This window comes from Dendrobates tinctorius, unplaced genomic scaffold (assembly GCF_039654945.1).
Source record: "Dendrobates tinctorius isolate UK_male_01 unplaced genomic scaffold, ASM3965494v1 ptg000051l, whole genome shotgun sequence".
In the NCBI taxonomy this organism is placed as follows: Eukaryota; Metazoa; Chordata; class Amphibia; order Anura; family Dendrobatidae; genus Dendrobates; species Dendrobates tinctorius.
Window position 1 is genome coordinate 22,952,415 of NW_027361719.1, and position 12,815 is coordinate 22,965,229.

A 12,815-nucleotide genomic window follows, 5' to 3' on the forward strand; every position below is an offset into this window, starting at 1 on the left:
TTACTTTTGACTCTGCAAAAACTCTTACTGTTTCTCTTTTTCATTCTCGTCTCGACTATTGTAACTCTCTTCTAATCGGTCTACCTCTTCCAAACTCTCCCCTCTCCAATCTTTCTTGAATGCTGCAGTCAGGATCATATTCCTCACCAATCGTTACACCGATGCCTCTACCTTGTGCCAGTCATTACACTGGCTACCCATCCACTCCAGAATTCAGTATAAACTTATTACCCTCACCCACAAAGCCCTCCATGGCTCAGCACCCCCCTACATCTCCTCCCTTGTTTCAATATACCACCCTACCCGCGCCCTCCATTCTGCTGATGACCTGAGGTTAGCATCCTCAATAATCAGAACCTCCCGTATCCAAGACTTTACACGTGCTGCGCCAATTCTTTGGAATGCACTTCCCAGGTCAATATGATTAGTCCCCAATCCCCACAATTTTAAGCATGCCCTGAAAACGCATTTATTCAGACTGGCCTATCACCTCAACATATTAACCTAATCTATCCCTGTGTGGCACAGCCAAAAGTTTTACCATAACCAGGTTCCCCGCATCATGTTCCCACATGCTTTATGCATCCATTATCCCTCTGTGTCTGTACTGATACACACTTAACATTGTGGCTGGTCCATACAATCAGGGCAACTGTTACCACCCACCTTTCGTGTCTCCCTTTTTTTTCCTCATAGACTGTAAGCTTGCGAGCAGGGCCCTCATTCCTCTTGGTATCTGTTATAATCTATGTGATTATTGTTATGATGTAATGTCTATTGTCTGTACAAATCCCCTCCGAAATGTAAAGTACTGCGGAATATGTCGGCGCTATAGAAATAAAATTTATTATTAAAAGTAATATGCGCAGATTGACCTCGTCCATTTCCTGTAGCAGCTAGACGATCACCACGAGCAGCACCATGTCCATGTCCCCAATTTTCTGCTCTCCTCAAGTTTTTCCCTTAAAAAAATACCTTGTAGGCAATAGGCTGGATTTGAGCACTCTACTCAAGGCTATGTTGCCACAAAACAAGTTTTTATGACACAGAGTACACTTTTTTTCCAAAGAGTACAAGCTTTTTATGCAACAAAGCAATATGATTTGTTGCCGCAGACAGCAAGGTTTATATGGCACAGAGCAACAGGATCTTATGCCTCAGAGTGCAGGGTTTTTATGCAACAGAGCAATAGGATTTTTTCCACAGAGCAACAGGCTGTTAGAGCAGTCTACACAACACTGGCATGGAACACAGGAACAGGTTATTAGGGCAGTCTACATAACACTGGCATGGCACACAGGAACAGGTTATTAGGGCAGTCTACATAACACTGGCATGGAACACAGGGACAGGTTATTAGTAGAGTTGAGCGAAACGGGTCGAAAAAATTCAAAAGTCGCCGACTTTTGGCAAAGTCGGGTTTCATGAAACGAAACCCGACCCTAGGATGAGGTCGGCCACGAGGTCGGCGACTTACGCGCCAAAGTCGCGTTTCAAAAGTTTGTTTTGCGCTCTTTTTCAGCCAATCAGGATCCACGGACACTGTGGGCAACGTGATGACCTAGGCACGGGTCACCACCATCTTTCAGAAGGGCATGCAAGTGATTGGCTTGCTTTGGTGGGCGTCACAGGGGGTATAAAAGGCTGTTGGGCTGCCTTTTAAGGCTTCCTGACACGCTGGCATTGCTGTTTACCCACTGCTCCGCAAACTGCTTTTTTAAAAGCAATCCAATCTCCCTTATCCTCTAGTCACTTTTGTCACAGCTGTGCCATCGAGCGTGTCACATAGCGCTCAGATATCAGTGGGCCTCACACAATCCACAAGTGTCCAGTGTCCAAAAGTGTACGCAGAGATTCAAAATCTCCATTATCCTCTCGTCACTTTGGTCACAGGCAGCTGTGCCATCGAGCGTGTCACATAGCGCTCAGATATCAGTGGGCCTCACACAATCCACAAGTGTCCAGTGTCCAAAAGTGTACGCAGAGATTCAAAATCTCCATTATCCTCTCGTCACTTTGGTCACAGGCAGCTGTGCCATCGAGCGTGTCACATAGCGCTCAGATATCAGTGGGCCTCACACAATCCACAAGTGTCCAGTGTCCAAAAGTGTACGCAGAGATTCAAAATCTCCATTATCCTCTCGTCACTTTGGTCACAGGCAGCTGTGCCATCGAGCGTGTCACATAGCGCTCAGATATCAGTGGGCCTCACACAATCCACAAGTGTCCAGTGTCCAAAAGTGTACGCAGAGATTCAAAATCTCCATTATCCTCTCGTCACTTTGGTCACAGGCAGCTGTGCCATCGAGCGTGTCACATAGCGCTCAGATATCAGTGGGCCTCACACAATCCACAAGTGTCCAGTGTCCAAAAGTGTACGCAGAGATTCAAAATCTCCATTATCCTCTCGTCACTTTGGTCACAGGCAGCTGTGCCATCGAGCCTGTCACATAGCGCTCAGATATCAGTGGGCCTCACACAATCCACAAGTGTCCAGTGTCCAAAAGTGTACGCAGAGATTCAAAATCTCCATTATCCTCTCGTCACTTTGGTCACAGGCAGCTGTGCCATCGAGCGTGTCACATAGCGCTCAGATATCAGTGGGCCTCACACAATCCAAAAGTGTCCACTGTCCACAAGTGTGTGCAGAAATTCTAAATCTCCCCTGTCCTATAGACACCTTGTACCTTGTTTTACATTACTATATAGTTTGTTGGATTTTGTCTACATTTCTACCAAAAATGAGGAAGGCTGGTGGAAGAGGCCGTGGAATTGGGCGGGGGTTGGCAGCTGGTAATGATGGTGTTGGTGGTGGATCTGATGGTAGTGGCAAGAGCAAAATAGGACCGAATGCAGGAGGTGCTGACCCTGCGTCATCGTCTGGCTACATAAGGCCTCGAACGCTTAGTTTTCTAGGAGTTGGCAAACCGCTTTTAAAGGCAGAGCATCAGGAAAAAGTTTTGTCTTACATTGCTGACTCAGCCTCCAGCTCTATCGCCTCCTCTTCTTCAGTTGTAAAAAGTAAAAGCACTGAGTCGATATTGGAGGCTCATGTTCATGAACCACACCTTTCCTTGTGTCCTTCACCCCAACCAAGATTGAAGGATGACGCAGGCCATACTACTGATTACTCCATGGAGCTGTTTTCACATACCATGCCTGGATTATCAAGTCAAATGGTGAATTACCCAGGCCAAGATGAATCTGACATGGAGTGCACTGATGCACAGCCGCTGATGGATGATTCTGCTGGTACATTCCCTCAGAGCACTACATTGTCCTCGCAGTGTACAGAGCCAGATTTTGACCCTGATGAGACTCAGGTGTCCCTTCCCGCACACTATACCACCATACACGGTGACACAGAGAAAGGTGCACATGACATAGAAGAGGAGGTGATGGATGACCCAGTTGTTGACCCAGATTGGCATCCATTGGGGGAAGAGGGTGCTGCTTCCAATAGCTCAGATGAGGAGCATCCACAGCAGACATCGACATCGCAACAGCTGTTATCTGGCAGGCCCGGAGCACTCCAAAGACAGGTTCCAAACATCAAAAGAGTTGCTGGACAGCTTGTCCAGAGGGTCAAAAGATCACAGCGTGCTAGGCCGTAAAATGTCTGTCAAAGGAGGAAGAGGGCAGTGTGGCACTTTTTTGAACAAAATCCTCATGATCAGGCCAAGGTTATCTGTAAGAAGTGCGCAAAGACCTTTAGCCGAGGGAAAAATCTGAAAAATTTGAATACCAGTTGCATGCTTAGACATTTAACCAGCATGCACTTGCAAGCGTGGACACAACACCAAACCTCAAGTGCCACATGTGCAACTGATCACAACGAAGGTAGTCAGCAATGCTACATTGTTTCCCCCACTGTAAGCCCACCGGTTAGCACAGCAGCAAATGTTGAGGTGTCGTTGCAAGGCCACAGCAGTCAGGGAATCCCACTGTTATATCAACGAAAGACTGATTCTAGGCCATCAGAAAGAACACCAACTCCATCACCATCATCAACCCTCTCTCAGTCCGCCCTGTCCACCGCTACTTCCACCATATGCAGCTCTCAAGTCCAGCTCACCCTCCCAGACACTATGAGTAGGTCAAGAAAGTACTCAGTCTCTCATCCGCGTACACTGGGTTTGAACGCCCACATTGCCAAACTAATCTCGTTTGAGATGATGCCCTTTCGGTTGGTGGAAAGCACAGCTTTCCGCGAACTCATGGCCTATGCAGTACCACGCTATGACCTACCCAGTCGCCACTTCTTCTCTCGCAAAGCCATCCCAGCCCTCCACCATCATGTGAAAGACCGCATTGTCCATGCACTCAAGCAGTCAGTGAGCGGAAAGGTGCACCTCACAACTGATGCATGGTCCAGTCGGCATGGCCAGGGCCGTTACGTGTCCATCACTGCGCACTGGGTTAATGTGGTGGATGCAGGGTCCACAGGGGACAGCGGTGGTGGGACAGTGCTGCCTAGCCCACGGTATAGGAAACAGTTGGCTGTAGGCGTTCGACCCTCCTCCTCCTCCTCCTCCTCCAGAAGCGAAAGCTCATCCACAGAGCGCAGTCGTACGGGCACTCCATCTGCAGCTGCCACTGTTGCACACGATGTGTCCCCCTATCGAGCAGCTAGTGGAAAGCGTCAGCAGGCTGTGTTGCAGATGATGTGTTTGGGCGACAGACACACCGCCGAGGTGCTGGCCGAGTACTTGAAGCGACAAACTGAGTCATGGCTGGGCAGTGTACATCTTGAGGCAGGCAAGGTAGTTAGTGATAACGGCCGTAATTTTGTGGCAGCCATAGCCCTTTCAAAACTCAGCCACATACCTTGCTTGGCTCACACCTTGAACCTGGTGGTGCAGTGCTTCCTCAAAAATTATCCGGAGTTAACAGCCCTGCTCCAGAAGGTGCGAAGACTGTGCGCGCACATCCGCCGGTCGCCTGTACACTCCGTTCGTATGCAGAAGCTGCAGCGATTGCTCCACCTTCCCAACCACCGCCTCATTATCGACATTGCAACAAGGTGGAACTCCACCCTGCACATGGTGGAGCGGCTGTGCGAGCAGAGGCAGGCCATAATGCATTTGTGGGAGGATACACGGCCAGGCACTTTGAGAGCAGACATGGAGTTGACAGGCGTGCAGTGGTCGAAGCTGAAAGACCTTTGTAAAGTCCTTCAGTGTTTTGAGGAATGCACACGGCTGGTAAACGCAGACGACGCCATCCTAAGCATGAGCATCCCACTTATGCGTCTGCTCATGCAAACTTTGACGCACCTTAAGGAGCAGGCGTCTGCAGCCAATGTTGATGAGGAGGAAGAGGAGGAGGGAATCCTTGATGACATTCAGCCATTGTCTGCTCAGGGACCTCTCCTGGACGAAGTGGAGGAAGAAGAGGAGGAGGAGGAGGAGGATGATGGGGATGATTACTTAGGGGAGGAGGATGCATCTCGTGGGGCAAGTGAAAATGTTGGCGTGGCAAGGTCTGGTACAGGGTTTGTGCGTGACTGGAGGGATGTGGATTTGCCAGAAAGTGCTCCTCCACCCAGCACTCGCAGTGCATCATTGACACCGGGAACATTGGCCCACATGTCAGATTATGCCTTGCGGATCCTAAAAAGGGACCCCCGCATTGCCAAAATGATGAACGATGACGACTACTGGTTGGCCAGCATCCTGGATCCACGCTATAAAGGCAAATTACAAAACATCATGCCACAGGAGAACCTTGACCTAATATTGGCTAATAAACAAGCAACTCTGGTAAATCGGTTGCTTGAGGCATTCCCAGCACACAGCAGCGGTGATGGTTCTCACACGAGCCGTACGGGCCGGGGGCAGCTTGGCAGAGGTGTTCGTGGTGCACACAGCAGAAGTGGCGTTGGAGACAGGGGTTTCATGACAATGTTGTGGACTGATTTTTCAAATACCGCTCACACAACTGGTAATACTGCATCGATGGAAAGTGACAGGAGACAGCAGTTGTCAACTATGGTTACAAACTACTTTTCCTCCCATATTGATGTTCTCCCACACAGGTCATTCCCCTTTGACTATTGGGCCGCTAAACTGGACACCTGGCCTGAATTGGCCCAATATGCCTTACAGGAGCTCGCTTGCCCAGCTGCAAGTGTGCTATCGGAAAGAGTCTTCAGTGCAGCTGGATCAATCCTGACAGAAAAAAGGACCCGTCTGTCAACCCAAAATGTGGATGATCTAACCTTCATTAAAATGAACCACGCATGGGTTTCCAAGGATTTTGTCCCACCTTCCCCTGATGACACATAGGGTGACAGAAAAATGGCTTGCTTTGGTCCACCTCTTCCTGGTACTTCACCTATTTCGCCTTTTACATCAGCTGAATGTCCAACATCAACATATGCCACTTTCTAAAACTCCCTAACTGTGCTGCCTCCCCCCCCATGGCCGGGGTAACCACCTAGCGCACGACACCGTGCGAGTGCCGTTGCCCTGGACAGGTGGGTAGGCCGACTCTTGGGCGCGGGCACTGGCACAGGGTCCCTCATAGTGCAATCAAGTGTCTCTGACGGTGGTGGTGCACACCCGCCGTCAGACACACCGCTGTACTATGAGGGGCCCAGTGCCAGTACTGACGCCCACGAGTGGGCCCCCCTTGCTTGGGCAGGGCCCCAGCATTTGCAATCTTTACCTCTCCCTGCAACTCCGCTGTGTAATCTGGGCCGTCAAATCCATACTGTGCCTGACACCGTCTGAGCCTGCCTCCTGAGACATATATTTTGAATGTGTACGCTATCCATACATGTTATCCAGGGATACGGTACCCTTTCTAACCTTTGTGCAATGACGTGCAATCCATACTGGGCCTAACACTGTCTGAGCCTGCCTCATGCTGTATAGACATATATTTTGAATGTGTACGCTATCCATACATGTTATCCAGGGATACGGTACCCTTTCTAACCTTTGTGCAATGACGTGCAATCCATACTGGGCCTAACACCGTCTGAGCCTGCCTCATGCTGTATAGACATATATTTTGAATGTGTACGCTATCCATACATGTTATCCAGGGATACGGTACCCTTTCTAACCTTTGTGCAATCACGTGAAATCCATACTGGGCCTAACACCGTCTGAGCCTGCCTCATGCTGTATAGACATATATTTTGAATGTGTACGCTATCCATACATGTTATCCGGGGATACGGTACCCTTTCTAACCTTTGTGCAATGACGTGCAATCCATACTGGGCCTAACACCGTCTGAGCCTGCCTCATGCTGTATAGACATATATTTTGAATGTGTACGCTATCCATACATGTTATCCGGGGATACGGTACCCTTTCTAACCTTTGTGCAATCACGTGCAATCCATACTGGGCCTAACACCGTCTGAGCCTGCCTCATGCTGTATAGACATATATTTTGAATGTGTACGCTATCCATACATGTTATCCAGGGATACGGTACCCTTTCTAACCTTTGTGCAATGACGTGCAATCCATACTGGGCCTAACACCGTCTGAGCCTGCCTCATGCTGTATAGACATATATTTTGAATGTGTACGCTATCCATACATGTTATCCAGGGATACGGTACCCTTTCTAACCTTTGTGCAATGACGTGCAATCCATACTGGGCCTAACACCGTCTGAGCCTGCCTCATGCTGTATAGACATATATTTTGAATGTGTACGCTATCCATACATGTTATCCAGGGATACGGTACCCTTTCTAACCTTTGTGCAATGACGTGCAATCCATACTGGGCCTAACACCGTCTGAGCCTGCCTCATGCTGTATAGACATATATTTTGAATGTGTACGCTATCCATACATGTTATCCGGGGATACGGTACCCTTTCTAACCTTTGTGCAATCACATGCAATCCATACAGGGCCTAACACCGTCTGAGTCTGCCTCATGCTGTATAGACATATATTTTGAATGTGTACGCTATCCATACATGTTATCCAGGGATACGGTACCCTTTCTAACCTTTGTGCAATGACGTGCAATCCATACTGGGCCTAACACCGTCTGAGCCTGCCTCATGCTGTATAGACATATATTTTGAATGTGTACGCTATCCATACATGTTATCCAGGGATACGGTACCCTTTCTAACCTTTGTGCAATGACGTGCAATCCATACTGGGCCTAACACCGTCTGAGCCTGCCTCATGCTGTATAGACATATATTTTGAATGTGTACGCTATCCATACATGTTATCCGGGGATACGGTACTCTTTCTAACCTTTGTGCAATCACGTGCAATCCATACTGGGCCTAACACCGTCTGAGCCTGCCTCATGCTGTATAGACATATATTTTGAATGTGTACGCTATCCATACATGTTATCCAGGGATACGGTACCCTTTCTAACCTTTGTGCAATGACGTGCAATCCATACTGGGCCTAACACCGTCTGAGCCTGCCTCATGCTGTATAGACATATATTTTGAATGTGTACGCTATCCATACATGTTATCCAGGGATACTGTACCCTTTCTAACCTTTGTGCAATGACGTGCAATCCATACTGGGCCTAACACCATCTGAGCCTGCCTCATGCTGTATAGACATATATTTTGAATGTGTACGCTATCCATACATGTTATCCGGGGATATGGTACCCTTTCTAACCTTTGTGCAATCACGTGCAATCCATACTGGGCCTAACACCGTCTGAGCCTGCCTCATGCTGTATAGACATATATTTTGAATGTGTACGCTATCCATACATGTTATCCAGGGATACGGTACCCTTTCTAACCTTTGTGCAATGACGTGCAATCCATACTGGGCCTAACACCGTCTGAGCCTGCCTCATGCTGTATAGACATATATTTTGAATGTGTACGCTATCCATACATGTTATCCAGGGATACGGTACCCTTTCTAACCTTTGTGCAATCACGTGCAATCCATACTGGGCCTAACACCGTCTGAGCCTGCCTCATGCTGTATAGACATATATTTTGAATGTGTACGCTATCCATACATGTTATCCAGAGATACGGTACCCTTTCTAACCTTTGTGCAATCACATGCAATCCATACTGGGCCTAACACCGTCTGAGCCTGCCTCATGCTGTATAGCCATATATTTTGAATGTGTACGCTATCCATACATGTTATCCAGGGATACGGTACCCTTTCTAACCTTTGTGCAATGACGTGCAATCCATACTGGGCCTAACACCGTTTGAGCCTGCCTCATGCTGTATAGACATATATTTTGAATGTGTACGCTATCCATACATGTTATCCGGGGATACGGTACCCTTTCTAACCTTTGTGCAATCACGTGCAATCCATACTGGGCCTAACACCGTCTGAGCCTGCCTCATGCTGTATAGACATATATTTTGAATGTGTACGCTATCCATACATGTTATCCAGGGATACGGTACCCTTTCTAACCTTTGTGCAATGACGTGCAATCCATACTGGGCCTAACACCGTCTGAGCCTGCCTCATGCTGTATAGACATATATTTTGAATGTGTACGCTATCCATACATGTTATCCAGGGATACGGTACCATTTCTAACCTTTGTGCAATCACGTGCAATCCATACTGGGCGTGAGAACGGCTGGCGAGCTGTTAAGCAAGCTACAGCACCTGTCCAGACAAGTACAGGGATTCCCTAGCGAGGAGACTTATTTGATTGTTTTCAATGTTGGGACAGCAATTTTTGGGGAGCACTATACTCTGGAGAATGATAGATGGGGCCCACCATACACTGGAACATTCCAAAGGTGGACATCAGACACTGGAGCAGCATTTACAGGGCCCATTATACACTAGAGCATTAGAAATGGGGCCCATTATGTTTGGAGCATTATTTGGGCCCATAAGAGAGTGGAGCTTCATCCATGGGGACCAACATATACTGTAGCATTATGTGGAGCTCATCATATACTGTTTCAAACATTATATGGGACCAATGATTCTGTATGGAGAAATAGATGGGCCTCGTCATGAGATGTAAAAAGTGAGGTATTTTTCATTGTACTATACCGCTATTTATCTGCCGTATCGGAGCATGATGAGTTGTGGTATGTGTTTTCAGTTTTAATTAAAATTCTTTTTTTCTATTTTATTTATAGGTTTCACAATGGGAAGAAGCCACACTAGATATAGATAATGAACTACTCATCCACCTAGTGCAAGAGCAAGTACTGTTGTGGGACACCTGTGACCATCAGCACTCCGACAATGTTGTCATTCGACGGCTCTGGGAACAAGTGGCAACATCACTGCTGCCTGGTTGGGACCGTGCCACGCCGCATGCCAGAACAGATTTTGGTAAGTATTGCAATGTGGTCTGGACCGGCAGTGAACCTATAAATGGATGTGCTTTGTTTTCTTTTTTTTTTTTTTTCCCCTTCACAGTGAAGCAAACCAAAATCTGTTGGCGCTCGATGGACCGCTTCAACAAGAACATGAGAGAGGAGCTTCGGGTTCGAAGTGGTTCTGCTGCAAGGTTCAGAAAATACAAATACCAGCGGCAACATGCTTTTCTGAGGCCTGCGCTTGCTCAGCGAACATAAGTGTGTGTGTGTATGTATGTGTGTGTGTGTGTGTATATATATATGTATATATATATATATATAGTAGGGATTCAATTTGCTCAGGAGCCACGGGAGTCGGAGGCGCGTTCATTTAAAAGTTGAACCATAACCCATAAACCAGCACAAAACATAAGGAATAGCCTTTAGCTCAGGCAAAAGCAAGCATAAGTGTCCATGATTTCAGACTCAGTCCCGGAGCCTCAGCATACACAGGAGGCTTATCCATCCTCACATACAGCCAATATCCACAGGCCTCACCGAATCAGCAGCCTCAGCACGTGGTCTTTAGGAAGGTAGCAAACCTTCCTCCACATAGGCCTGCCGGGACCTTCCACACGGCCCAATCAGATCCATGCGCTCTCACTCATGTGACCTACTCTGGTTACCTTATATGGTCTGTAGCCACGCCCAGCAGGTCACATGACTATGACCTCATCACAGGTCCTTCAAGCATTCATACACATATACTTTATTATGACACTCTTAAACACACCCCTGGGTGGATTTGTAGATAGCTCTCGCTGACACAGTGTAACAACAGCTCAGCAGTGCCTCTGCTGATCAGCACATAAGCAAGCCTTCATCTCAAGGCCACCTACCTTGAGATACATAACGATCCTTCAGCATCCTATACCCATTACCACAATGGATATGACTGTAGGCCCGTCCTGGGACACCCACACAGCGCCCCCTAGCGGACATAGTGGTCATCATTTTTTTCTTTTGACTGTTTTATTTTTTCCACCACAGAGAACCTGGAGCAGCACAACACAACCCGGAGTCTCCTCGGTTGAAGCGGCCCCTCATCTACCTAACCACTGAACAGATGCAGTCCCAGTCATCCACCAGCGATGGAGCAACCTTGCAGGCTGCACAGGCTGGGGAAGAGGCAGCCAGGCCATCAGGTTTTCCCCTCTCCCAGCCCTCTACCTCTGCTTTTGCTGGGTCTTCTCGTCAGTGGCATAGGGCCTGGGAGAGGTCAGGCATGCCAGAGTTTCTTCAATTAAGCTCGGTCTTCCAGGTTGGGGTTAGGTTGATTGCTCACAGAGTGAAGAGTGGGTTCAAGGAAGTAAGCAATCGCCTAGACCGCCTGGAAGCCGACCTTAATAGACCGGCGCAACATTTTTTTTCTGCAGTTGGGTGGAGGGTGTCTGAAAACCTTACACTTCAACTCCAGCTGTCCGTCATGCAAGTCTGCCAGGTTGCTTACAGCCACAACTTACAGCAGCAGCAGTCACAATCGTACAGTCAAGAGGCCGGAGGATACTACTAGCAGCAAATGTACTATCCCGCTCCCACAGCACCGAACTATCTGCCAACACCTCCAGTTCACCGAGTGACAACGATATCAAGTCCTTCAACCCTGCATCCAGAAGCATCCACCATGCTCCAGACTACAGCAACCCTGCAGTCATCAGGATCAGCGATGCTGTCCAGTCCACTACCCCTGCACAGTCCACCACCCCTGCCCACTACATCACCCCTGCCCACATCAGCACCCCTAATGCGGCCCAGTCCAGCAACAGGCCCAATGACTGCTACAGAACCCAGCACTCCCACTCAGCCAAGAAAAGCAAGATCAAAAAAAAAATAAATCTTGGCAACAGGACCAAAACCAGGAGCCACAGAAATCTACCCACCTTGAACCCACCACCTCCACCCTCACCTATCGATTTGTCACTACCTTCCCTTGTGTCTGTTCCTTCCGATTCCCATGATTCCAGTTTGTCATCTATCCCCAATGCCTCCACTGCCATCCCTGATCCAATCCTTCAATTGGTTGCCCCTTCCCCTGTAACCCCATCCTCATCAACTACCACCCAATCCTCACAGCTCCACACCCTCAAGGTCCTACAAATTTCACCCTCACGTAAACCCCGTCAAAAAAAATAAATCACCCCAACCTGAACACTTTTTTTTTTTTGTTAAAAATGTTGAAAATAAAAAAGTTGTTGTATTTTGTTACCACTATACCTTATTTGTTTGTCTTTATCTTTATGCACCGACGATGACACAAATGCACTTGCGACACCGCAGACACAAACACACTTGTTTTTTTAGGTAAAGTACAACACAGACACTTTTTTGGGGAGGGAAGGTATTTTATATTTAAATCAGGAAACATTAAGGGTAAATTATTACATGTACATTTTACCATCACAGGTATATTTAAACGTAACAGGTATTTAATATTTGACCTTACAGGTACATAACAGGTCCAAAACATAACAGGTACATTTAGCTTAGCA

The 12,815-nt window shown here is 47.7% G+C and overlaps 1 long non-coding RNA gene across 1 annotated transcript in view; it reads left to right on the forward strand.

The window, feature by feature from the left end:
* The window catches only part of LOC141091403 (uncharacterized), a 29,170-nt gene extending 16,641 nt beyond the window's left edge, over positions 1–12,529 (forward strand). The window contains exons 2-3 of the long non-coding RNA XR_012232505.1: positions 10,102–10,300; positions 10,388–12,529. This is a non-coding gene — a long non-coding RNA (uncharacterized lncRNA). The remainder of the gene's footprint in view (positions 1–10,101; positions 10,301–10,387) is intronic.
* Positions 12,530–12,815: the final 286 nt, after the last annotated feature.